The following is a 26,743-nucleotide window of genomic DNA, read 5'->3' as shown; positions in this document are numbered from 1 at the left end:
ATTAAAATGTTCGACACTATAACAATCAGTATCTCCAATATTAAACCTGCATCAGACTTATGCCGATCTTGGTTGGAAATTTAGTCCAGAGAAGACGAAAGAATCCAAAATGTGGCACAAACTAGTCCTGCAATATTCATCCGTCACTGGGCATACGGGGGGCAATTCTCCCTCTCTGTACAGTGTTGCAGCTTCGGCTACTAATCCATAGGGGGAGGCTGCATAATTAAAGTTTTATCCTTCCAATCCATTCCAGCGTCCGGCTACCTGCTCGCCAGACAGCTGCCCCATTATTCCTGGCTTACACATGTGCACCTGACCGCGTTAAGTTAAGAGCAATGAAGACATTTTAAAATATCCTGGCAATGTTCAGATAAGCTGAGGAAGCATGCACATAGAAAACAGTAGCTAAAGAACGAAGAGAAACAGTTTATTTTGGATTTGCAACTCGTATAAAACTAAAGTAATTGGAACGAAAAATGGTACGGTAACGATTTCGTCGCGACATTAAAGCATCCAATCTGACTACGCGTAATGAAGATGTCATGTTAGTGCGTGGAGGAAATGCAAAAACATTAATTTCCATTGCACTTTAAAAGAAAAAATAACTATAAAGGTTGGTAAAGAAGATGACCTTTTGTAACACCTGACTAACGCCATGGGTAGACTTAAAGTATCACTATTACGATGAAATGCTGCGTATGGACCAGCTGCAAATTTACATTGCTCGTCTAAAAACTTAACATTTTTGACGTGGTTGGAGAAAAAAGCAAAGAGGACGAGAAATAAAAAATAAACTCCCTCACCACTGTACCCTTTCCTATGTATATTTTTTTGTTCAGGGATTTTTCTTGTTCCACATAAATAACAAAACAAAAACGAACGTTAGTCATGTAGATATGTGCTCTGAGAAAACTTTCTTTTCCTCTCGAGATATCCTCTGTTTCGAGTTTCGGAAAGGAATTTAAAGTCTTCATGCTTCGACGCAGATAACACGGCTTCAATATCGTGAACAGTGTATTGTGTGCAGACTTCTAGCGAAAAGTGGGTCATGCTTCAGGCTGTCTTGTAATTTCGCTGATATTAACAATAAATACATGAAGACGCTACTGAGATGACCTTGGATATGAACGAGTTTCAGCTTACAGTTAGAACACACTGAAGAGACAGCGCTCGTTAAACGAAGGGTGAACTCACACCTTCCGTCGCCAAATCCAAAAACGGAGATCGGTCGTGGTTGAGTGATTAGGACACCTGCTTCGTATTCAGAATGTCTAGGGTTCAAATCTCGGACCGAAGGCCGGCTATCCTGACTAAGTAAGATTTGAGGTTTTCACAGCGGTGAGTATGAAGATTTCTGTCTTCTGGGTTGTTGCGCTGTGTTGCGATTCGTCGCCCTGAAGACGGAGGCAGTATGACCTCTGAAACGTTGGTAAACATCGACCAGACTACACAGCGCAACAACCCAGAAGACAGAAATCTTCTATCCTGACTAAGTTTTCGTAGTTTTCCTGAGTCCCTTCAGTCGTGAAAGTACCTTAAATTAGACATTCTTTCCAATTCGTTACTCAGTAATCACCATTCGACGCCATATAGTCTGAGCTACTTAAAAAGCGTCATTAAGTAAACTATAAATAAATAATAAATGTGTCAACCAAGGCGAGAAACGGAATGATTAATTCAAGAGAATGTGTTGCTGCAAGATCTCACCATTTGGTTTATTAATCAGAGCATACAGAGCCCGTATAAGCTACTCGTAGGTAACCACTGACTGGTCTTTGCAGAGATATACGTACCTTCGCCCAAGAATCTTGGGAAAAGACAAGCTCTCGTGGGTTGCATACAAACTGGGCAGGCTTATATCTGCTCTGTCACGTGCGGCGATAGTTTATGGATAACATCGGTCAAATGTTTTCGCCGTACGTTGAATTTCACACCCCATCCTTACTGCAGCAGAAATACTGCAACTCCCAGACGCAGAAACCATATACATATACACAGGCAGAGAAACCCGCAGCAATTTCATTGCGTATTATTATGATACCTTGGACTTTAGCATATATATGGTTAAACAAAATGTTTGTTAAATTGCTACAGTGCCTAACTAAAATACAGGACTAGTCTAAATGATGTTCCCGATTTGAAACACATGTTACTCACGTTTAATGCAATTCAGAAGCACAAAATTTGTACCGATGGAAAGACTTCTCAGAACAGAGGCCAATGATTTTAATATTAATCTTGTAGTATATTTTAACAGTAAAAAAATATATGCTTCATAAAGTTGTGTACAAATCCCTTCATCTTCTGACTGTCCAATTATTGTCAGGAGATCAACAACTATAATTAAAAACTAGAAAGATTGACAAATATTCTTAGTTAGCTGCCTAGAAAATTTGATGTTGATTTTAATTAGAGTTTCCTATGCTGTGCAAGATAACAATTGCGGAAATGTGGTACTACAACACGGGATTTTGAAGTAAAGAAGACATAATAATTCTAACCTTTATTGAAACATCCGAAACTGCCCAAGCACAACTTTCCACGAGCTCCAAACAAAGTACTGATCCTGGTAAACAAAGCACTCACGTCCCTCCGTAATAAACAGCTATCTGAAGGTCCTTACACTCCGTTCAGATCATCTTCATGCACTGAAGAACACCGAGCTTTTGAGAAGCAAAGCCGACCCACGAGAGCAGTGGATGAAGTGGCCACTTCTGATATTATGCCAAACTGCGTTCCACAAATATTTCAGGAGTAAAGTAAAATACAGACGAATGCAATGGACATGAAAGACATGACGAGGAACTGTGCTGTGAAACGAAGCCACGAGAGCAGTTCATTACGTTACAGCGTTCTGTATTTCATGAAGAGAAACGAACTAATCAATGATTTACACAGGGATGAACAACGTCAATGGTCTATATAACAGTCTAGTAATCAACCCGTACGTCAATGGCAAGGAAAGCAGACCTGGTTTAAAATTAGCGTATTTCAGTTTCGTTGAGTTTAAATAATTTGCCAATCTACAGTTTTTCAATTTGCTGGATAAAACAAGAAACACTGTGTTGTTTACAACAGAACATAAAACCGAATGGCTTTACCCATCTAATGCACCACAAATACAATTGCTTCGGGACAGACAACGGAGTTATATTATAATCGCATCTAAATCTCATCCAACAATTTGTGAAGCTAGTTGTCTCAGCGGTGTAACATCCAGAGTCGCATGAAATCCCGACAGTGATTATCGTTCTGCGAAATGTTTTCGCATTTCTTCCCACGTATTTTGAAAAAGGAAAGGCCTCTTGTTTCTGCATCACCTTCGTTTCGCCCTTTGTTACAGGTCAAGTCATTCATAAGATGACATTCAACTGTTACTGCAGCTTCTGACAACTGCTCCTTCTGTTTAACCGTGGGACTATATATAACTACATGCATATATACACACATTAGCCACATACACATGTACAATTTTTCTTTTTGGTTGTATCCATCATCTAAATTCTAAACTTATAAAGCTACGTTTCGGCAGTCTATTTTTTGGACATCCTCTTTGAGGTAGCCTCAGACCTGGATCAAACCGACTTAAGAGTCCCGGTCAAAATGGTTCCTTTTGCGCGGAAACTAAACACGATAAAAGCTCGGCTCGAACACAAAAAGTGTTCAATTACAGGACCAACTGCCACAAACCCTGATAAAACCCTCCTGGGTTCATATCGCGGTGAATTTTTATGTTAGCTTGAAATATAATGGTGACAAAATAACATATAAAATTGTTTACTTATAATATATACAATATATTTAGTTACATTATAACACGCAAGGAGGTTAAAGGCAGCAGAAATTTTACGTAATGTAAAATTCTTTTCAAAGTTTTACTATTGGTCACCATCTGATTCTTGTAGCCACATCCGCAGAACACTTGCGGACATGGACAATAAACGCAAAATCCAAGCATTCATCTGAAACAGAAGCGAAAATGTATTCAAGCAAACAGAAGTTAAATATGTTCGTCCATTTACGTCATGCAGCGTTCTAATGTGAGCAGGGCAAATTATATTTCCTGTTGCTGTAACACAGATGCGAAACCTTATCACTGCTTGGAGAAACAGAAGCAGTAGCGGTCGTGCACTGGCTTCCATCTGAGGAGCGCGAGAAGTTGCCTACACTGTCACTGTAGCTTTGTGGGGGCAACATTGGGCCCACTGTTTCGTAACTCGCTGTCACAGAACCAAAGCCCTTCAAATAAAATAACATCACAGTGGTCTACTCATTGGTTCACTGGGTTGTCATCAAAAATATTCTCGGTTCTCCACCGGTCGCAGCCGAAACAAATGAAATGTGCCTAAAACACATCTCGCTTGGTGACAGTTATGTGTCTCACAGTTCACTCGTTTAGTGAATGGCACTGTCACACATCATTCCATATTTAAGCGGGAATGGGAAAGAAAATGGAGTCAATAGAACTTAAAAGAATGGCTGCAGTAGTCACAGTTTATTTTACCAACTAGGGCGTTGTTAATAATAATTTGAAATTATTTCCATTGCGACGTGTTAACGAGGCGAGGGATTCGAAACTTCTGGTTTTAGTGTTAAGCAGCGTCGATTATAAAAGTTCTCCGGCGTTTCGACAAACACTACACTACCAGTTTCAGGGTACTTATATTGGAGGGGGTCTGAGGCTTCATGTAGAACTGGAATATAGCCGCAAAAAACCTGAGGTTAAGGGAAAGGGTTGCTAGAATTATAGAAGTAATACTAAATGTAATTTTTCAAGTTATAATGAATGTATTTAAAAGCTAAATGGCTGAAAAATACAGCGACAGTATAACGAGAATCTTGATTTGGATGCAGCTTCCGAAACATAATGAATCGCCGCCAATAAATAATTTACACCACAATCGTTAGATCTTGGAGCGAGAGGATTTTTTATCTGAGAGATATCATTTAATTATACTCAGTGATGTTCAAATTTCAAGCATTGGTAGTAAATGGCTCTGAACAATTTTTACCTTTCCCTTGCACATAGGTAGGTTAACCACGTGTCGATATTGCGTCAATTAGCTAAAGTAAATTGAGAAGAGAAAACAATACGCGGATTTAGGACTGAGAACATTATTTCAATTTCTTATACAGAAATGTGAATGTGAACAAACTCTTTTAAGTATTTACAACAGTTTGTCTACATTATATTATGCCACTCGTAGTCATCTATCACATTATCGTATATCGATGTTTGGGAGTCTGGGTTTATACGAGTTTTACTAGGTCATATGCTGCGATACGTAAAACTGCCCCGGTCACCATCTTCCCCTAACCGTTTTTTACATTTCCGGACGTGCATGTGAAAGCACAGTATCAGCTGCAGAATTTTTCACAAGCGATGTATGATAAGAGCGCAAACTTCGTGCCAGAGGCGAAATTAAACCAGAATGTGTTTGCGACACAGGCGAGCGCTGAAATCGCAGTGTTCGAAAAACAAGACTAAAACTCGATACTTTTAGAGAAGCCGAGTACCTGTCTTTATGCTGCTCATATGCAGACGTATCGTCAGAGTTCAGCCATTGATTTAGATGCAGTATGTCCCTTAAAAAGACTGATATCTACCCACACGTATTTTCCGACCCCAACTTGTAAATTGTAGACAAGAAGCCATTTTTTCTCTCGGCATACACACACATTCATAATTTTTAAGCCGTATTCCGAAATAACACGCTATCCACAGGGCCGACTGCATTATGGTTTTCGACCGATTCTAAACAATTCTCTAGCCACACAATATATTATTAAAAGTTTAATAACTATCATTATCATTCCCGTTCATGTGGTACTAATAAATGCACTAAAGACACATTTTTATCTGCAGTATCGCTCTTATTAATAACATCTCAGATCAATTTACGCTAGTAAAATATTAAGTAAATTAGTCAGTAATTGCTTAGCTATTGGACAAAAATGTAAGTGTCTGAAACCTTAAAGCCAGAAATATAAAATATTTTAGGATAATTTCTGCCATCTTTAATCCCATTTTTTCTTTTGTATTATATCGTACTTTCCATCTGCACGTTTTTATTGTTATATATTTACTTTATTAGCACGCAAAGCGTATGTAATAAATAAGGCAGCGATCTTTCCTTATCGAACTATGGTCCCAAGAGACGGACACTTTATGAACAACCGTCACGCAACGGCGTTAAATCAAAGCAGCGACAATCAACAGCAGCATCAAGACATAAAATCAAAGTAAGCATTATACGCCACTGACAGGTTACAGGCGAGGAATATATAAAACTCGTTACTGTTAGAACAAAGCCAATTTCTACGGTATTTTGTCCCAGTTTTTACATCGTTGTGTGTCGGCACTGTTGACTGCAAAGCGAACAGACAGACAGAGTGTGGACAAACTGCAAGAGGTTTAAAAGAATCACTTGCGCAACTGAGGATACAAGGTTATACAATTGAAAGTATTAGAAGGAATCTTTCAGTGAAACTAGCAACAAATAGAATAAGTATGAGCCAAATTCACAGTGGTCTGTGACTTCAAGCAACCAACCAGAGAGACAGAAAAGTCATCACTATTAAGCTTTCGATTTATTCACTGTGTCTACAATGCGTCGAAGAGACACAAGCAATAAAACAGAAATAATTTATTCCGAATTCTTCACTGCTATTCTTTTTACTCCTTCTTTAGACCAATCTCAAAATAAAATAACTTTCTTTTCACGACGGCTCCCTAAAAACCCCTTACAGAAATATAATCCATCATAAACGAATATTTCTAAATCGTATAACACTACCATCTCACATAACGTTTACTGCGACATGAGATTTTTGCTACGTAAGTTTTCTTACTAATCCACCTTTTGAATCAGTAGTAAACTTGTGATAAAGTACAAGCAGTTAAAGTAACTCAAAATAAGCAGTTTCTTAGTAAGAATAATCTTACCCAAGGTTTTTCACAAGCGAAATACTTTATACTTTTAATCTGTAATGATACAAATCGATTTTATAATAGAATGCATTATTTAAAACTACGATACAATATCAAATTATCACGCTGAAAAACCCCAGACACAAGGTAAAATACGAACAGGCACAAAACTTTGATTCCAAAACCTGTTTGAATGCACCCATTCTTTGGATTCTGTCGTGGTACTGTCACAGATATAACGAGAGCAAATGTTTCGTTGTACACAACTTATAATTCTTTTACAAAAAGAGTATTTCAGAGGAATACATTTCGATCACACAAGATCACTTTCAAGCTGTCATACATACTGTACCTAAAGCAAATTTACGTAACACACATTACAGTTTAAACCACCTGAAACATTTTAGAGTATAACGTTTGGATTTATGTAATGCAAATGAGATAAAATGAGATAAAATATACGATCCCTGTAGAATGTTCTGATTTATAATCTTAAAAGCGTAACGTGAAGTTACAAAATACAAGTAGTAAAAATTATCTCATAAACTTTCAGGTTACAGAGATTAAAAAGGGTGCAAAATGTAATATATACGTAATTGGAGCAACAATTTGCTTCCTTCTTTACAGTTAGTGTTTAGACACTGGTACTGAGTGTTCTTAAGGACATAGTTGTTCTACGAAAATATGGTGAAGTGTGAGGTGTCAAAAAAAGGGTTGTGAAAATGGTGCCTGTTAAACTGGCTCGGTCCAGAATAAAGTTCAGTGGTGGGAATTTCGAGCAACCAAGTTGAATCTTAGGTCGATTTCATAAGAATTAAGTCTTGAACAGATATACAGAAACTTCACAGTGTATACAGTTCCATGGATCTAGTTAATTAGGTCGTTACCTAAATTTATGTATTGCACATTACAGCACGGCAGAGTGGATCACTTCACATCCACTTAATTACAGCGCGTTTCATACTTGGCCTTCGTTATTGCAGACTGAAAGATTTTAAAATTCTGTTGCTGAAAGTTTCTGCTGCCTTGAGGGTTCGGGAATTTCAAACTATAACATTCTGCTCCGGTCACGTGGCACTTACAGCCAACGGCAAAAACAGATTACATTTAGTAGCAGAGAAAACTTGCACAAAGGCAAGGATCTTCTACTCCGAGGGCTCTTCAACAGAGGTTACCGAGTTCGCCGACAGCTGACGTCGCGGATAATCTAGTGTTCCCGTCAAGAAACGAAGCTCACGAATCATGAGAATTAATCCATTTAAATTTCTTGTATCGTTACACTTCAGTTCTTGGTCACGTGATTTCTAATGCGAGAGTTCTATTTTCTGCGTTACGAAAGTCCGTACGCATGCAAACTGCTTTCTGAACAAAGCCATTTTATTACATTTCATTACAACAATTACAGATGATGACCATGAAAAAAATTAGTGTACATTAATTGTAATAAGAATATGCTAATTCATTGTCAATACACGGCATTTCAAATGGTTTAAGAACATTTAAGAGTTGATGATGAATGTATAATAAATTATGGGTCATTAAAATGTAATATAAACTTAAAAATAATACTAATTTGAACAAACTTATTCAGGAAGAACAGCGTATGCCAGCTCTGGTTAAACTTATCAACTACAAACTTAAATTATTTTATTAACACAAATATTATTAGTTTCACGCTCAATGTGTGTATTTCGGAATTAAAGGCACAGATATTTTAAAGTCATACTTTTAAATGGTGTTCAAACCGAGTCAAATGCTTCAATTTTGTTAGGCAGGCACTGATTATGCTATGATACTAGCAGAAGCACCTTCACTGGCGTTTTGATCGTAACTTGTTCTATTTCTTTGCTATCACGTATTTCCTGCTTGTAATTACACATTTATTAGCAGATGACAATGACCGTAGTCTGTACATAGGAGATTAATGAACTAGGTTTCTCTAATTCTCATTGTTTTAATAAACAGAATCCATGTTCAGAAAGACAAATAGTAATACATGCCGACACAAATGTCTACTTTTCAGTACGTGTTACAATATCAATTTAAAATCCGAAGTCCAGTCAAAGCAATACGTTGTTCCCATCAAAGTTCTGTGTTGATACATTTCAAAAATGAAAATGTTCCTCAATCCCCCGAAGCACTCACACTGCAGAGCAGTTTCAATAGAATCGCAGCAAACAAAAGCCACGTGAATTTAAAGAGGGTACAGCAACACCTTTCACTGCAGGGGCAGGCAGACGCCCAGTTGGTACGCTCTCTTTGTGACTGAGACAGAAGAGGGCCTTTTCAGGTAGTAAAATAAATTTCAAATTACAATCTTATATCAGTATCGAATTTGTATAATTTTTACTGCAAACAATTATAAAGCGTTAGGATAAGGAATGAATAGAAAAGGTGTTAAGATATAAAAGAAACGATTTCCCGTTGAATTTCAAGGGGCGTATTTATATACTGTGTGGTGAAATTAAAAGTAGGAAATATGTTAAAACAGTGATAAAATTGCTTCTTTAATGTTTATTCATCTAGCCCTTAAAGCCGAGTGGTAACTAAGTGTACCATCTGGTTTAACAACCAGTAACGCAGCATCTTATGTTTATGGGTTTAGTATGATTATCACTACAAACAGCGATTATTCCCTAAAACAACATTAACCAGTTTATCGTTGTAATAGTAAAGCGTTGTTTTCTTCTCGGTACGGAATAAATTTTAAACAATGTTTAGACAAGTTTCGGCTTCAAACTGCTAAACTTCTATACTCACAAGCACGCCTTTAGCAAGAGTCAGCTTAAAGGACGTATTTGATTTTGTATCTACAAGACTGGAGACAATTTGTAATGTGTTTCGCTCATCTGAACTTCTAGACGAGAGTGGAATGGATCGACTAATTACATTTACACATTACATTTATATTCTTATGTAATTAGTATACATTTTAATAAAGGTAAGTGTTAAGAGTGCACTGGAATGTTAAGATTTGAGATTTAATTTTCCAATAGACTGCTCTATACGCTTTGCACCAGACTGAATAAATAACCGTGCTGCCTGGTATTTGATAACCTGCCCCGCAATTCGACGGCCAGCTTGCCGCGTTGACATAACTATTTAGCCGGCCCATTTGCAATCTTTATAAACGGCATAATTTTAATTGTATTAAAAATACCTTTCCAACATACAATTCTATTTTAAACCTATCACAGGTAGAACGCAATAAAGTACTGAAACGAGTAATTAAATGCAAATGACGACAATTGAAAATTCAAAAGGATAATTGCTAGTAGCAAAGAAATTTTCGGAAGTCTACTATTGAAACAATGGTTTTCATCAGATTTAAAAGCTTACGTTGTTTGCGCTTGGCTTGTTAAAACGTAAAAACCAAAGCATACACAATAATAAACACTCGTGATTAGGAACAAATTGTAGTCAATTTCGGAATAAAGATTTGTATACTGAAGTTAGATCATTTGTATCACTTAAATAAAATAAAATCTCGATTTTATTTTTACTGTTAAACTTACTGATCACAGACACGAACTGTAACGTTTCGGAGAAGCATGCTAACACAACATTCAGGATTAAAGTGAAGAATGATAGGAACTTGATGGTTTTATATAAGCTACGTCTCCTCTCCCAATCCCACGGCTCTGGTCGTCCGATATTCCTGGCCCAATCCTCCACCCAACTCCATAAAACAAGCGCGCCGTGCATGTGCGACAACTTCTCCGACATAAGCGAGCAGCAGTGTAGACTGTGCATCAGGCGAGAGCCAACGCATTAAAAATATAAGTACTGTATTATAAAAATATGTGGATATAAATGATTACAGATAAATAATTTCCTTACGTGTGCGTCACATTTGTTTCTTATACGTTGGACTTACTATTTTCCAGCCTGACATCAAATACACAAGTATTCACAAATTGTTCTTCAGCTCAAGATATTAAAAAGATCAGTAACTCCAAAATTTTAGATTTAGAGACTATAAGATATTGTAGGTGCGTCATATTGTGATTTTATTTTAATTGTATTAAAATATATTAAAATTGTCCGTCAATCACAATAAAGTAATATAAGATAATTAGATGGTTAAAATATTATCATTTGTTCCGTATCGAGTACTCGATTTACATATGGAACATTCTCGACATGTTTCGGCTTTCATAGAGCCGTCATCAGGTGTATGTTATAAACTCTTAATTCAATTACTAATTTTTAATTTTTTAATTTTCTTATCATTTATTCGTTTTTCATTGTATCAACATTTATTGATGTGTTATATAACATTGATGTAATCGTATTGTCGGAGTGATGTTAATGCTGCGTATATTGGTCTGTGAATTAAAGGATTCAAAACCATTAATGAAATTGAATATAGAAAACAAAATAAATAATGAAAGTAAACGTATAATACTATTTAGAGACTATGTTTTCAGTCTCAACATAAGCATAAATCAATCTTCTAGTGTTCAACTTATTCTATAAATATCGCAGGTTAAAATACGTGCGATGACGTTCTGTCAATACAGCAGCACTTTAGGATTACAGGCGTTCACAACTTCCCTAACCAGCCTGCACCCTGGTACGGCCGTGAACAGTCGATATGTATACAAATATATAAGAATATTCCTTTTGCAATGCAAGACGAAGTTTCATCACACTGGCCCGATTAACTACAGTTAACGACGTTGTTACACAAACCCCACAACCCACTTTGCTCCCCCAAAATAATATAATTTACCAAGACTATAGGGAGCAACAATATTCTCTCAATTTCGTTTAAGTTTAAGAAATACACATTTCGAATTAAAATTTTGCATACATTTATAGCTTCTATCATACGTCCATCAATAATACACACTAAAAGAACAGGTGAGAATTTAAAATGATGAATTACCAAACGGCTAACTGGAAACAAGACGAAATGCAAAAAGGAATAATAATAATAAAAAAATTATTCAGATTTACCAGATTTGACAATTTTCCTGTAACTCAAAATACAAAATTACATCATCATGCTACTGAAATGTAACGTGTGTCTAACACGCGTTATACAAAAACTAAAATATTCTTGTCTTAAACTTAACTCACACTTAGACTATCTACATCTAAGATTAATTGTTTGGATCTAATTTTTAGCAATGTGTAGAGTGAACAGATTTTAATTACATGGCTTTAACATTTCCCAGATATTGTATGTAAATACCAAGTACACTATGGAATGCCAGAGGAAATTTAGGTATGCTGTTAATAGGATGAAGAGAATCTAACCCATTCTAAAATGAGCGGGGTATTCAACAGATAATGCAAGTAAGAACAAGCACAGACTTGATTCAAACTGTTAAGCCCGCGTTAAACACATTTCCAGCATCTCTTATGGCACCGTATGCCTACAGAATACATTAGAAAACAATAAAACCATAAACATTCCATAATTTAGCTTCCAAATTTCGGCATATTATAAAACACTGGATTTGATTCTTTGCCTTAACCATACACACATGTGTAAGAGTGAATATTTCATCAGTGTGATGGAATTTTATCAGACTTATTGAGTCAGACTTATAATTTATTACTTTCTCCGGATCGTGTGCCGAGTATCCTGAGTGCATCTGTTGTATCCTCTCTGGTCGACGCAGAATTAAAACGTAACTCTATCAGCAAGATATCATGAAGGACTAGTTAGTATTTCGTAGCCAGTAACTGCACAGTGTAGAGAGTGTATTTAATTCGTCAAGAGGTCTTGTAAAATTGAGAAGCGGAAATTGAGAAACCATGTGAAATTATTACAAGTACACAGCTTTATTATATCCACCGCTTTCTTTACAACTAATGGTACTCCATTCTTAATATTGTGGAATATTGTTTCTATACACCTACTTGAGTTTTCTCATTTCCAACAGCACAAAACGGCGTAGATTTTATGGCAACAGCAGTTTCTGTTCTTTTGTCTGACCAACGGTTAAACTCGGTTAAGGTCTTTTTATATAAATCTGTTCAATGCAATTCATTTTAAGGCTATTATGTATATTAATTATGAGCCGGGATAACTCAGTCAGTATAGTGACTAGCTACGGGCTGGACGACCGGGGTTCGATCCCCGACGGGGGCAGAGGATTTTTCCTCTAGCCTCTGCGTCCAGACCGGCTCTGGGGCCCACCCAGCCTCCTCTACAATGGGTACCGGGGTCCTTTCCCGGGGGTAAAGCCGGCCGGGGCGTGATGCTGACCACTCACCCACATCTAGTGCCGAGGTCAAGGAAGAGAGGAGCTATACCTCCACTCCCCCCCAAGCGCCTACATGGCGTATAGTGGGACAAACTTTACTTTACTTTTACTTTTATGTATATTAATTCAACAGCATCTTTTGCATTGGTTGTCGATGTCAAACAGTTCACTTTAGGAGTGCGTTGTATTTTGTGTTATTTTAGTTTCAATGTTCAGACGTCGTAGTTAAACCAAAACAGAAAACAGACATAAAAGAAATCTCACGTGACGCATAATTTTTTATTGACTCAGACTGCCATTTCTATAAATTCACATCAGTGGCGGATGATATTGACATGATAATGTGTACACATTATAGTCTATAGTTACTAAGACGTTTATGTATATTTTGACTGGAAGATATAATTAACCCTTTGATTTCGAAGGGAGGGAGAAGAGAAATAGGAGGAGTAGCGATATGCACTGCTTTTAAAGGGAGACAAAAATTTAAATTTGCGGCTGCGAAGGTCCCCAGCCAGAACCTGATCGTCCTTCTTGTAAATAAGGGCTTAGTAATGGTAATTTTAATTCGCCTAAATAATATTTAGGAATTTATTCCTCATCGCAAATAAAACACAACACTCCATCATTACAAAGATCAACTGGTTGTTGCTATTTCACGAAATAATTTCCGTTTATTCTGAGAATCACACAAAACCCACAAATACAAAATGCAGCGTTAATGATTGTTAAAGACGATTTTACACGAAGTTGCCATATGGCTTTGAAGGATTAATTAAAACATTATTCGCGTATTTAATTCAAATAAGTGAAAATAAACCTGTAAAATAATGGAATATAAATTGTTTATCAAACTGAACACGATTTTTAAACTCAAGTCACATGGTCCAGTAAATCTGTTCAAACAACAGAACCATTTTGCTGCTCATCTTGGTGAGTCGGCGCTTTCCCGATTTCCTTCTGTTTTCCAAGCGGTATAAGCAACTTGGTGTGCATTAATGGCATAACGGTGCAGTATCATCGACCGCAAACAACGTAAAATGCAATTCCGAAACACATGCCGAAACCTTACGAATGCAGATCAAATCGTAACGAGTGACTGGATATTCCAGTGTTCTCTAAATGGTTACAGGGAGGTCATCGTAGGACGTCCCTTCTTGTCTAAATTTAGTACGGTCTCTCTGATGTTAGCAAAACAAACAATTACCAAATAACAGATTCTACTCGCAAACTGCATCCATCTTTGCTTCTAAGTAAAATCAATTGAAAGTCCATTAGAATTCCACTAACATATTCTCCATTGTGAATGCAAGAAGCTCTTGAGAGAAGAAAGGTTTCTGGGCTGGCCCTCTATACTAGTCATTACAAGTTTCTGAGAGATAAGTAAGAGAGAAAGGCTGTTCGCAGTAATGCAACTAAAATCTTGATTACAGTGTACCGCCTAGCTTTAGTGAATAGAACATACATTACGTGAGATACAAAGAGGCCTAACTAAACACTAGCAGAACATTTGCATAGTTTCAGATTTAGGAGTTACGAAATGTTGGCCAAGAGAAGAGGAACTAATAACTTAACGTGATTTCCGCTCTTCAATTTTGACATGAACTGGGCCACAAATGATTTTTGCTATGCGGGGCACTCCAAGAATTTATAACTGGACAATTCAAATCACACGCCCGTTTCCCTTCTTAAGGGTTTCGTCCCTCTGTCCGTCTGCAAGTAATACTTTTAAAACTTATGAACGGATTTATAAAAGCTTAATATGGCCGTTGTTTATTAAATGTTGCTGAAGTATTCAAACTTTGGTTCAAATGGACAAAAATGACAAGCATTTTTCATTAAACACTGTATGCTTTCTACTCTCATCTCGAATGTAATTCGCTAAATATTTATTATTTGCGACAGTCCTATATTCCGCACAGAGCAGTACTGAATGTAAAATTCTGAAAAATTATTTTTATATGTGACTGAATACTAGTATAACTAGCAAATCAAATGAAAGACGAGCTCTTTAATGGGTGGAATCTTATCCGCATTATCAGAAGACAGGCTGACCAATTTATTACCTGCTGTTATCCGATTTCACAAAACAAACTATAACAGAACACTACAATTAGATTTGTTGATTGGTAGTGGCTTTGACTGTAAAGATGATTATAATGATTAATGGCGATTTAAAGCAATTAAAATGTCAATAACTCCTCATGTTATACGAACCGTCTGTCATTCGTTTCCAGATAATCCTATGCTGCAATTTTGCACGTAGATTCTGTTCTAATGTAATATTACCAGCGAACAAATTACAATGCATCCTGGACAGTTTTAATTCGTTCCCTTCACAAAATATAACAGACATTTGGATTCTTACTTAGCTGCATGTTACTGACATTTCATTTTAAAAAGATATCAAACTTCTGTATATCCTGCCCGCTTTAATTCATTCTCCACAACAAACTTTGTAACTGTTAGTACCTGACACTTCATATTAGCTGACAGCTGTTGACAATTCACAGACGGCTGTCCTCCTAAGTTGCAGATAGAAGCATTAGCTCCAAAGTGAATATTCAGACTTCTATCCGTCAAGTATGACGACGACCTTAGAGACCACCAACCAAAAAACTTGTCGCCATATTCTGCATTTCTTCCGAATCGAACTACGAACTAGTATAGGCCAGTGGACTATCTATATAATTGCTCAAATGAGTACTAACCAATGAATGAAACCATCGGGAAACCGATGTCTACTGAGCCCTTCCAGGAAAACTGGACAATAGTGATTCAAACAGCAGGCTTCACAGCTCGCATTCACTCCATAACCTCTAACGACGCATTCTTCAATTATAAGAAGATACTTAGATCGTAACTGAAGGTGCCTAACGTCGCGATCGAGTATTTCGCATCGTTGCTCCGTGTTTCAGAGTTCCCGAGATCAAATCTTGGCCCGCAGAGAACCTAATCTAAGCGATTTCGTTGTATTCTGCACTCGCTGTAGGCAATTATCGCCTAGTACCAAATACTTTTTCAATTAATCCATCTTATCTTCCAAAGATATATCTGAGCAACCCTAACAAGTCGTTAAATGATGAATAAACAAGTAATCGTAGGCTTTCGTGCAAATTTAATCCCCGTCGAAGTCTAAAGGTTTCTAACAATGATGGGCTATAATACGTAAAATTGTTATTTTGGACTTTGTCCATCATCTAAATTATAAAACTACAACGTTTCCATGCATCATTTCGCTTCCGTCTTCAAAGTAGTAAAGAGGGGAAAAGAACAGATAGCCTACTTGTTGTGCCCCCTGGCTGAGCTGGCCTCAGACGTGGACATCTACAATAATTGTATAATCTGAACAATGGATGAAGTCCAAGAGAACAATTCCACATAAGAAAACTTTAATCCCACTTATTCTTGGTTCCTAATTACATCACCATTCTTCACTGTAATGAGATTAATGTGTAGAATGTAACACTATACATAAATGTGTACTCTAACACTAACATAACGGAACGAACATACTTTTAGAGTAGGATAAACCCTCTGGGTGTTTAAACGCTTAAAACTAACATTTTTTTCTATCAAATCCAACAGTATATAACACACATTTGATTACGTACAGAGTAGTAAACTCAATTAAACCTCTGTATCAACAGTTTCGTATGGCACCTACATGCAGACCCCCCCCCCCCCCACACACACACACACACACGCATTAGCAGCACGGGACGTTGGCGCAATAAACATTGCAGCGTCGTGGTTCTAGGCGGCAGAAAAGTCCACTTGGTCGCCTTACATACACTCCAAGGTATCTTAATTACACGCCACCGGTCTTGTGTTTCCTACTCTGTTCTATACGTGCGCACCGGCTTGCTGGGATCACAGGCGACACCACAACCAATTTACACGGAACTGTGGACCACAATGCTTTTTCACTAAAACCCACTCCGGTATCTTTGAACTTTAAGTGGGTTAACCTCTTCTAAAGCTCACGTCTGGTTTCTGACTTCGCTTGGCTCGTCCTGTTATATAATGTTGGTATAGCCTACGCACATGACGGTGATGACAGTACCATGCAGACTGTCCCAAAAAGAGGTATACACATTACATACTGAATATTAACTTTTTTATTGATCCCCGTGTGTTTTCCTTACGGAAGACACGGGCGGTGTTCATTTCGAACACCTGCACCTCAATCGCTAATTCATTAAGGACCAATACTGACGAATTTAATGGTTTAGTTTACAAAAACGTCAATTCATTCATACTATGTATGTATACAACGTTTTGGGGCATTCTGTATTTCCCGGGTTGAGCATTGTGGTAAATATGCATGAGTTCACACCCTCAGAACACAAGATGCTGAAAGAATTCTAAACTGCACAACAGAGAGCCTCTTCAACTCTTCCACTTCTTGAATTAACAACATTTCGTCACAGCAGCGGTTGTGTATTATACAGAAAGCACAATACACCCATGGAAAACCCTTTAGTATTGTCTGAAAAACAAAGGAGCTCAGTCCAGATTAATGTGTATCATGAACGTCATCCACTCTGTGGCGCGAGTACTAGAAGAAAAGTGAAAAGTGGTCAGTCCAATAGTGCAGCTTTAAGTTCTCCTGCAATAATTCTAAACGGATATGCCGCGGTCCAGGCACATGTTTCATGAAAATGCGTTCAGTTAGACAGCTTAGGCTTGCGTCACGTTACAAGACCTCTGTTTCCACTCGTTACAAATCCGTTCACATCTTTTCCGGTAAGAAGCTTAAGGGCGAATTTCAACGACGTTAGATGCAAATGGCAAGTGAAATGTACACACCGAGCAAGTTGTCTCATGAGGTCATAATTTGAATTTTCAGACGCCAGGTTCAAAACTCGGTAGGTAGGATACACTGAATTCATCGAGATTTTTCGTAGTTTTCTATAGTACATCAAGGCAAATTCCGGAACAGATCTTTCAAACACAAAACGACCGCATCATTCCGAGTCCTTTCCAATTCACTCCACACAACTGATACAGCGTCTTTAAATAATCTACTATACATCTATCCATCCTAATGGCATAACTTGCAATTAAAATATTGATAACCATTTTCCGAAGGTATCGCAACAAACGTATAAGATTTATTCCACGTTTACGTGTTCTCAAACTCATTCAGTGCTAGTTAATATTCATTATTCTAGATTACAAAATTAATTTTAGTATTCACAGTTCAAATGTCTCAATGGGTATACCGCCTGAAGACAGAATTAATCTAAAATACGAAACATAGCATACACTAAATATGCCCCACATAAGGGATAATACCCAACATAATCATCTGTAAGATTTGAGGTTGTCACAGCGGTGAGTATGAAGATTTCTGTGTTCTGGGTTGTTGCGCTGTGTAGTCTGGTCAATGTTAACCAACGTTTCAGAGGTCATACTGCCTCCGTCATCAGGGTGACGAATGGCAACACAGCGCAACAACCCAGAAGACAGAAATCTTCATGCTCACCGCTGTGTTTAATCAGTCACGGTCGCAAACGTCAAAGAACTCATGCCATATCTTGTCACTGTGAAGAGACTATAAGACTTGAAAATAACTTTAGGAAGTAGCACAGATCAAAATGGGACAACTAAACTACATGAAGAAACTCTTTAAGCATTCAGAGGGCCGAGAGACATAAATTATGCAAAACCTACCGAAATTTGTAGTCAAACGGGGACTTCACCTCAGTTTACCCACAACACCTACTTCAAAGCAGAAGTAAGTTATCGCCTTCTGGCTCAACTTCGGTGGCAAGGTTTGCGATTTTGGGGTGGCGGAGAAAAGCTATAGCAGTCGTAGGTCTCCCGTCAGCGAGGGTCTTTCCTAAGTCCCTACCACACGCCAACGCCGAGAGAGTACACTTACTGGCTTATTAACAGAGGCCACCACTTGTTTCACGAATCCATCACAGCACAATATTTACAACTGGATTTTAAATCTGCTGTTTTACAAAAAAAAAAAAAAATACTTGAAATTTTGCAGCAGGTTTTCAACATTTGGTACAATTTTTAAAATTTCATATAACCAGAACTGAACACGTATTTTTTAAAATCTGATTGAATAAGTACGCAGAACGCACACAAAAAGCTGCTTATATTTTCATGCACTTTTAAATATTCAGTTTCCTTCGTGTATCCATCGCAAAACAAATTTTAGTTTCATAGTTTCAATCAGAAGGCAAACATATTACTCAATGAATTATATTTGCAAAACTATCAATGTTTCAGTGTTCACTTTTCTTCTCAAGAGAGTTATCTCATGTTTGGTAATAATGTTTCTGACCTAGGGTTAAGTAAAGGTTTTGTAAGTTACATGAGACAATACAATTTTTAAAATGGGCTCAGGTCATTACGTAAAGAATATATTCAACCCTCCATATTTTACAATCAGTCCGCCTACAGAAATAATACAATATTAAAAATGCATCAGGCCACATAACATTTACAACATTTGTAAAGTGCCATTACTACAGTATGGGAAGACTTACAGCAACGTTTCGGGTAGTTTAATTTTAGTTTGCTATTTCCCCGTAAGACTAGGCTCACATACAATCAGTCTCGTTGATGAAATTCTGTTTACTGTTCTCTCAGAATAACTTGAATACACGATAGAAAATTATTATTATGACAGAGCGTCTTTAGATTAACAATGTTCGATTGTAATTCTTGAGGACAGTATAATGTAAAACCTTACACTATTAATACTTTGACGAAATTCAGCAATAAATCGGAAGTAAACATTCACTTTGTGGTTCTTCATGTAGCAAAAACGTTTTATGCTCCAGTTCTTCCATGATTTATTGGTTGAATATATTTTCTCCGAGCTTTATATCAATAATTCTGAAACTGTGTCGTTTACGCTGCTTGTTGCCAACACATGTGAGCCAAATAACACCAACTAAACTGCTGCGCGAGGTCGATTTTTCGTTCTATACGTCGTCCTAATTTTTTCTGGTATTAAAATCCCGGTAACTGAGTACACACAAGTACTGTAGTCCGGGTGAATCCTCGAGATTCCTAAGAATTAAAAGACAACGCGGATCAGAGGGATGGGAAGGGTAACGGATAAGAAAGCATGTGATGTCCACAGTTTCGCCCCTGTTACAGTAACTGGTTTACCTTTGGAGATACTGTCCATAACAGCTGTGAATGCAATTCGCGAAGAAAAAACCTTCAGTTAACGTGCAAATCTTATAGCCCGTCCGACCAAGAACTGCCGACGACAAACAACGGAAATCCTACCTAGAAGACTGGTGATGTAAGCAGTACAGCCTGACTCTTGCTTTCTATCTCTACAGCAGAGGTTCCCAAAGTGTAGGCCCCCCCCCCCGGGGGGGTGGTTTTCTGGGGGCGGGGGGCGTTGTTTGTATGAAAAACTCTTTTTAACTAGATATGGAGAAACATTTTTAACATCCTTTGCTTGGTTGAGGCAGTTTTTGTTGTCTTCCAGTGCTGTATACTCATAGCTAAATTTTATGTCAAATCTGTTTGCTTGCACTTGTTCTGGAAGGGGGGGGGGGTGAAATTTATGAAATGTTTTAAGCGGGGCGCAAGGTATAAAAGTTTGGGAACCTCTGCTCTACAGCCATCGCACGACCGCCCTCAATGGTCATATGGGATATACCAGGAATGTCGAATTCAACTCCGGGAAAGCGCACCAACACGTCGATACTAATGTTAAAGTGGAAACGAAAAAACCTGTCATTATAATGATAAATCAGTGACAGGAATATGGAATTAGACCCAACTTCCGGAACGTCGTGCAAGCGTACGTCAAATACACCTCAGACAATTAACAATGTCCGGAACAATGTTATTATACGAAATAGTAGTATCATTATCCAAACTCCAAATTGCAATTTATGGCTTTTAATAAAACTTAAAAGTATCTGTCGAAACAGGCCACCTCATTTTCAAGGTATTACAGAAAATAAAATCTGTCGAGTTTCTGGCTCTTATAGCAATTACTCCCCTCACTCATCAAATTGAAAGCGTGTCTCACGTGACTGTGACACTGTCTCGTCTCAATCCAATAAGACATCGCGATCGAATCTCTCAGCTTGTTAACTTCTCACACAACAAACCACGAGTTTAATTCAATTCCCCCACACTACCACTTAGCCGGAACTTCATTAACATTATGTCTCTTTCCTTAGGGGCTGTAGGCTAGTGCAAAAAGTATTCTGATAGAAGGGGTTTATGAATACCAGACCTATACGTATTTAGGGTGATGTCTGCATCAGAAATCTGAATCACTTACCCGGCTGAAGCTATTCAGAGACTTCTTCACTTCCGCCAAGCCAATTAAGATAATCAATCACAACGCATCTGATTCGCATTCGGAGAGAGCTGAGATAGTTTCATGAGAGACTGGCTACATAGAGTAAGTGTTCATATAGCTTTACACTGTCACTCACTGACCACAGACTAGGATTCATAAAGCTTTACGCTGTCCATGCCTGACCACACAGACTAGGGTTCATATAGTTTTACGGTGTCTGTTACTACACACACAGACTAGGGTTCATACAACTTCACAATGTCTTCAGAGAAATATCTAGGCGGCACTTATAGCAAAACGCTGTTGCTTCCGCCATAACCCCAGTCGCTCTCCTACAGAAAACTACGTAATCTATTAGGCCTGCATATTTAATACGTGAATGTTCGTAATATAAAAGCGAATCAACAAGTGCTAAAGAAGATTGCTGTCTTCTGGGTTATTGCGCCGATGAATCGCCCTGATGACGGAGGCAGCATGACCTCTGAAACGTTGGTGGAAATCTACCATACTGCACGCCGCAATAACCCAGAAGACAGCAATCTTCAGACTCACTGCTGTGAAAACCTCAGATCCTACAAGTGTTAAAGAACTTATGATTAGAGGTTTTCAAGGAGGAAAAAATTTAATTGGTACCTTCAGCATCTAGGTGTTACCAAGTATCTTACTCAACAACACACGAAGTTGATACAACAGGCCCCTCCTAAACTAAAACCAGTAAATAATGTGTTTCAACACTTTTAGAGTTGGCTGAAAATAAAGAAAACAGCTTTCAAATTTTCCATGGCATAATCTTATTATTTACTGCGGTGAAACCCTGAATAATGACATTAATTTACGCAATTTAAAACCTCCCATATTGAGTGACACATAGCTTTCACAACGTGATATATAATGTGCAGTTCTATATGGCAATGATTCGAGAATGGCCGCGAGACACACCAGTAACTTCGGTCCTTGCCACATGTCGTTTGAACAGAAAACGTCACATATTTCTACGGTCAGCTGTCGTATTTTATAGCGATGCAAATTGAAATTTCTTCCCATAATATTACGATATGCACTATACTTCCATTCTACAACACACTTTTCTCATTGCACCGATGTTCTGAGCTACCGTACCCAATTCCATCGACGTCACAACGCCAAAGTACCAATTCGTGTTTAAACAAGATGACTAAATATTTTAAGCGATACTGATTTTCCTTAAACAACATTAATATTTGATACTATTCACACCTATGCAAACATACACTTTACATACAAATTGATAAGCAACACGCATTTTGTAGTGAGGCGTAACTACGTTTGCAAACATGAAAAGCTTCAGGTCACTGCTGTTAAACACACATGTAGGCCTGCAACTACCACCCGGGGTCGACACAAAGTCAATAGTAATGGAATTATTGGCTTTCGAAGCAATGTCCAGCATATTTATTCAGTTTTCCCCATCAATCATGCAACAAGGCTTCAGTTCACGTTTGTGTTCTTGCCGAAATATTTCGTTGTTACAACACAGCAGATAATGTCAGCCAACCACGGACGCAGACTACGTGTGTTTCCTTTGGCTCTGGAACTCACTGGACGATTTCAGGGGGTGCTAAACACCCCCTAAACTTCCCTTGCATTGAGTATAACTTTTAAGCCATTTGCTTACAATTATTTTCTATCAGCATAGATACGTATTCATTGGAGATTTGAATGGTTCTCTTATCGAGTGTGTTTCATAACGCTTCTCGCCTCAGAAATGTTGATAGACAGTGGAACCGGTTACGTTGTATGTGGTCAGGTTTATTTTGACTAAGGAGATTCTTGGAATTCGAGAGCGAAAGGGAAGAGTGAATATAATGTAATTCAACTCCGTTTATTCCTCGTGTTTTTAGTGCGTAGTCTTTGTCGTCAACTACGTTTTGAGTCATTTGATATTCTCCGCCGAGAGAATTTGTAACGCAAACCTGAACACCCCCTGAAAATGCTTAGCCCGTGCAGCCGAAAGCGATTTGTACTGGAGTGGATCTAAAAGCAGAAGTCCACTCCTAGAGGAACACTGTCAAAAGGAATCGATGTGGAATAAAAGCGAAATATCACGTCGTCCGTTTGGACCTCACTATGTATATAATTAATTTTAATTAAGTCTTTTAAAACACGACAGTTTAAAAACGTAATTATACTTAACATGAGCACTGTATAACACTGTACAACATACAATATGTATATGAAGGAAACTTCACGCTTGTATTGTCAAAAACAACACCTTCATAAATAATTAACACATTTCTGTTAATTGCAACATGACCCACCTTACCGTATGTGTATATTCCTCGGTATCTTCCAAAATACATCACATGGCTACTTATGAATTACACACGCGCGCGCATACGTAAGAAAAAGTATAAGTTATCCTCGTACTAAACAAATGCAATCGTAGAGCTACGTCGGCGCCACGAAACGACTACCGCCCGCGTTCTCCGAGCCAACCACTACAGCGTCTCGACGCGAACTGATGCTTCAAACAACGCATGAGATACAGGACGTTGCCAAGCACAGCGCTCCAGTCGCGCGCACGGAAACTGCTGTCCGTCAAATCAATTCAAGAAATCCCTATTTGTACTTCCTATGTTGGTTTTCAATACTACTCCAGATTTTTTATTAGATTACAGACGAGATATATATCTCTTGGGATTCCTCAAACTTTCGTGTTGTGTATTCTTCGGATGGAACTCATATTGCTTTATATTTCAGTTGTAGAATGTATTTAAAGGGTTGACAAAGAATGGGTAAAACAAGGAATAGAAAACTCAGTTTCCATGTCAAATCAAACTTTTAAGGAAATGCTTTTATAATATCTGAGCAAACTACTAGTATGATAAGTACGTTCTACTTCGTACTTTAAATATTTATTTGAAACATCTGACGCAAAATCTCGAGTTTTAAATAAAAGTTATTTTTTAATAATAACAATAATCAACAAATCCATTAAAAATTCCAAGCGATAACTGCATTCTCGTACATTTTTTTACATATAGGTCCCAGACGAAGAAGAGATACAGAAAGATCTAAAAGTAGAAGGAAAAACTATTTAAATTCTAAACCTAGCAACACGTGTCAACATGCCATATTATTTTGGATGATGATAAAGTCATTTGTGCAACCCAGAACTTAAAATATATAGAATATCTCTCTAATTATTTCATAAATGTCTCTGAAAATTCCCGTTTGCCAGTGCACACTTTTCTCGTATTTCCGCAATGCCACATAAGTTGCCGCATTATAAACGTGCTCCATCTAAATTCGCTGACCAAATTCTGCATTACCGTTACCTTTCTGAATACAGATTTATGGACTCTTGTCGAATGTTTCTGATCACAATAAATAAAAATTAGACACTCTCGTAAGCGGTGGCAAAAGACACGCTTCCGGAATTAAAATTTCTTAACACCAGTTAACTAATTATTTAACACGTTTCACATATACCGCTTAAAAATCAAAATAACAGATAAATACAAAACACTTCCCTAATACAATGTAGGCCCAAATGCAAAAAGCACTTTCATAAATATACCTGTAAGAAAGGCTGCTACGTTGGCAGGTATATACGGTACTTTGTATTGATTATTCTTCAGAACGTTACACGAAACAGTGAAATAAGAATCGAAAACTGCCGTACCAAACCACAACGTACCTTCTACAGGGATGAATTTGTAATTGATCATTCGTAAACGAGTCGTTCGAAGTAAATGACTCACTCTTGAGAGCTGCGAAGTTCTTGAAATCGTGAAGGATTTACAGCACAAATCGCCTCGTGAACGATGTAACACAATCTTTCCCTCTTCCCATGAGAGTCACAGAAGAATACAAACACAAAAGAACGAACTAAAGACGTCGCCTCTTGAGTGGGGCGAGAGATGCCCTTCAGTGACTCGCGCCGAGCTACTGTTTTCAAGAGCAATGAGATACGTGAACGAAATGACTCGTTTGAACGACTATTTTATTTGAGTGAGCTGGCTCAAAACACTGAATTGGGTTGACCCATCACCATAAAACATGATCCCACTGTAAACTTTCCACCTGATACGACTGTGTTGGCAATGGCATCACAGTCAATTTCGGTCTCACGCTCTAAGCCGTGTTCTGTCTTAGGATCATTAAAATTAACACAGGTCAAGAAATGTTATCATGAATATGGTTCTCTTCTGCGTTGTAGCACCGTGTAATTTTGTCATTGCTACTTCCATCATCAGGAGGATTATCGCCCTGATGATACACTTCTACAACGCTACATGACGCTAGAATTCAGAAGAGGGCCATCTTCGGACTCACCGAATTAGAAACCTCAAATCCTACGAATTATATCATATTGGCTTCTTATTGGTCGAGAGCCGGGGATGAACCTTTGAGCGCTTCACACGCAATGTTCCTGCATCAGTACAATAATCAGGCTGGATATTAGCAGCATCGAAGGACGCGGTGTAACTGAGAACTGCACATGGCAATCTGTTCTTGTTCCTAGTCAAAGTATACTTCTGCTCAACACACAACCTGAACACAGGATTGTGAGTTCCAGACCAGAACGTGATACATATATACATTAGCGACAGTCTGTGTTGTCTTGTAATGCACTGATCCTTTACTTGACGAATGCTACAGATTGTCACGATTTCCAAGCAAATTCTGAACAAGAAAAGGTCAGAGATGATAATCCATGAAACCTGAAGATGGTGGAAATGATGTGTCCGTTCTAAACTTCTAATTCAATTATCTTACCGTGATCATGGTTCTGCCCTATATTAGTCTTTCACTTGCCTAGTTTAAGCTTAATATGAGAATTTTGCGGTGATGAGTGTGAAGATGGCTGTCTTCTGAGATGTTTCTGCACCTTGTAGTCTGATAGACATTGACAGACGTTTCAGAGGAGCTTATTGCCTGCATCAACAGGGTGATGTAGACACTAAGCCTATCCTAAACCTCAGTCAATATTAACAGACTATACGATTTAACATCCCAGAAGACAGCCATCTTCACATTCGTCATCGTGAGAATTTAAAATCTCACCAAGCTCAGTGTACTAGATTAAAATTTCTGTTTTGCTCTATGCTGCTTTGAGGAGAGCTTCTTTCATGTTCTAAAGTTAACAGGAGGAAAATATCGTTTTTGGATAACAATATTTGCAGGTTTGTCAACCTTGCGTTGGGTTGACAGCTGTAATCGGGGTAAAGGACGCCAAAACACGCTGAGCAAGCTAAGCTAGACGACGAAGTGGTGCTGACGATAGACTCTTATGAAAGT

The 26,743-nt window shown here is 38.0% G+C and overlaps 1 protein-coding gene across 6 annotated transcripts in view; it reads right to left on the bottom strand.

Moving 5' to 3' along the window:
• Sol1 (CUB domain-containing protein Sol1) overlaps window positions 1-26,743 on the bottom strand; it is a 659,765-nt gene that overhangs the window by 556,566 nt on the left and 76,456 nt on the right. For 3 of the 6 annotated variants that reach the window (XM_087358457.1, XM_087358463.1, XM_087358458.1), the window contains exon 1: window positions 23,763-23,943. The exons of 2 other annotated variants lie outside the window; for them this stretch is intronic. The gene's annotated coding sequence lies outside the window, so the exon portion shown is untranslated. Of the gene's footprint in view, window positions 1-23,757; window positions 23,944-26,743 lie in introns of those variants that run through there. One more of the 6 variants, XM_087358462.1, reaches the window with a different exon arrangement.

Source organism: Zootermopsis nevadensis, unplaced genomic scaffold, assembly GCF_977971745.1.
Source record: "Zootermopsis nevadensis isolate Lab colony 2312 unplaced genomic scaffold, Znev_1.0 Znev_ptg000030l, whole genome shotgun sequence".
Classification (NCBI taxonomy): Eukaryota; Metazoa; Arthropoda; class Insecta; order Blattodea; family Termopsidae; genus Zootermopsis; species Zootermopsis nevadensis.
The sequence above is the reverse complement of the archived record's forward strand: the minus strand, read 5'-3'. Positions and strand labels throughout refer to the sequence as shown.